Source organism: Drosophila erecta, unplaced genomic scaffold (assembly GCF_003286155.1).
Source record: "Drosophila erecta strain 14021-0224.00,06,07 unplaced genomic scaffold, DereRS2 tig00000367-arrow-arrow-pilon, whole genome shotgun sequence".
Taxonomy (NCBI): Eukaryota; Metazoa; Arthropoda; class Insecta; order Diptera; family Drosophilidae; genus Drosophila; species Drosophila erecta.
In genome coordinates, this window is record NW_020825232.1 from 222,139 (window position 1) to 224,313 (window position 2,175).

A 2,175-nucleotide genomic window follows, 5' to 3' on the forward strand; every position below is an offset into this window, starting at 1 on the left:
TTTTGAAGTGTCCGTTTGATCGGCAGATCCTGTGCCTCGTTAATTTTTCTATTGTTTTGCAGATTTTCTTGGAATTTAGCCAAGTGTCTATCTGCCGCGTTTTTGTTTTTGTAGAGTTGTGGCTTTGAGATGTTTTTTTTCCCTCCTTTGCCGGTGTTCTTTCGCCACCTATTTAGCCTTTTTTGTATGGCCGAGTCGTGTGAGGAGATCCTAGGCTGGTAGGTTCTCGCGTCCTTGTAGTTGGCTCGGAAAGGATTTCGCCATTCTCGCCTTGAGGCTTCCTGGCGAGTAACTGCGGGTGATTGCTGATAAAAGCTGTGCTGTAGGGCAGTCGTGGGAAGTTTTTTCGAGGTATCGGGACCTGTCGTTTATTTGCGTTAGCATTTATTGCTGCGTCCTTGCGTGCCCTTATTTTATTAAAGTCAATGTTGTTGACTGCGAGTTTTCTTTTTTCCGCCTTGTAGGCGGGGCATCCTTTGTAGGCGCTTATATGTTCGCCTGAGCAATTTGCACATGTTTCGGGGCTAGATCTGGGCTTGGTGCATTGATTGGACAAGTGTTGCCCGGCGCATTTAATGCATCTTGGCGGCTTCATGCAGGTGTTTCTAGTGTGCCTGAAACCCTGGCAATTGAAGCACTGAACCGACTCCCTTGTCCTATTTTTGCGCTCCACCTCGATCTTCTGCACGCCGAGTTGCCTCAGCATGAGGATCTTTTTGTGGCTGCCGTGGATGGTCGAGGAGATCTCCGCCTCAAAAAATTTCATTGGGCCTCCTGTTACTGGATTGAGCATATTTTTGACGAAAATTGTCTGGAAGCCGAGCTTCTGGAGCTCGCCGACTATCCATTGGCAGGGGGTGGAGTGGTGGAGGTGCCTGATAACCACTCGGAAGCCTCTCTCAGACAGCCTGGTTAGTGTAAGAGGGGATGCCGCTTGATGTCAGGATATCTTTAATTTTATTGTAGGCTTTGGCTTGGATTCGGATGCCATTTCCTGTCGTCGCTTTGGTTGTGAAGCTAGACACCCCTGCTGTGTAGTTTAATTTTTCCAGCAGCGGCACTATTTCGTTGACATTTTCAACTAGAATGGGGGGTGGGCGTCTGCTGCGGGGCACTACTTGCCAGGGGCAGGCTGTCGGTAGGGCGCTGGGTGGGTGGGGGGCGTTCCCAAAGGGCGCCAGAGGGTTGCAGGCAGGGGCAACATTTTGGCATGGGGGTGCGGTGGGTGGGTGTACAAATGTGGGTCAGGTTTCCTCGACTACTGATCGCGCTGTTTTGCCTTTTAAAAGACGGGTGTAACAAGGGGAGGGAATTTGCTAACAGACATGGTAGTAGCAGGTCCACAGGCCCTTTTGCTAGGCGTTTTAAAAGTTGAATAGTCGAAGTCCCCATTTGTCCTTTTCCCAGGAGTTTTAGTCGGAGGTGTTGTGCCGGTGTGTGGCATTTCACCTTGGTTGGTTCCAGTTACAACTTCAGAGAAACTCCTGGGCTGCTCGTCACCGCTTGTGGGGGATTGATTAAACAAACGCTTGTCTTCCCAGATATTTCGGCAGGCTGTGAGGGTTTCTTTTTTAGAGTAAGTTTAGAAATGTCCGGTTTGGGATTTAGACTCAGCAAGTAATAGTTGCGAGCTGTAATTGTTTGTTGGAAATCCCCTTGATTTTTGTCGCTGCTTTTGTCTAGTTGTATTTGTGAGGAGGTTTTCTCCCCATGGTCAATTAAATTTGCTTTATTATAGCGTGTGTCTGTGTTTTTAAGAGAGGGACAATAAGAGCGGCAGGAAGCTGTCGCCAGGATGCGGCGACGAATCGAGCAGAGCCCGGCAAGCAGATCGTGCGGAGGGAGCTCCAATTTCATTATAAGTAGGAATTTCTGCGCTTGCTGGAAGTATTCCAGGTGTTTGCCGCCAGCAAGACACGGCTGCAGGGTTGGTTTAGGGCCCTTCAGGGTGTCTTGCGGCAGATTTTCGGTAGGGCCATCTTATGCTTGCAGGTGTTTTAATTTATATTATAATTTTTTGTTTTATTTCAGGTCTGCAGGAGTTGAAGATGGCTTTTGTGTTGGAAATTCTTTTTGCCCTGATGGATGGATGTGCGTGCAACCAATTTAAGTGAGTATTATTTACAATAATTTATGGGTGTCTTGATTATCATTGTATGCTATAATTTTCTTTCT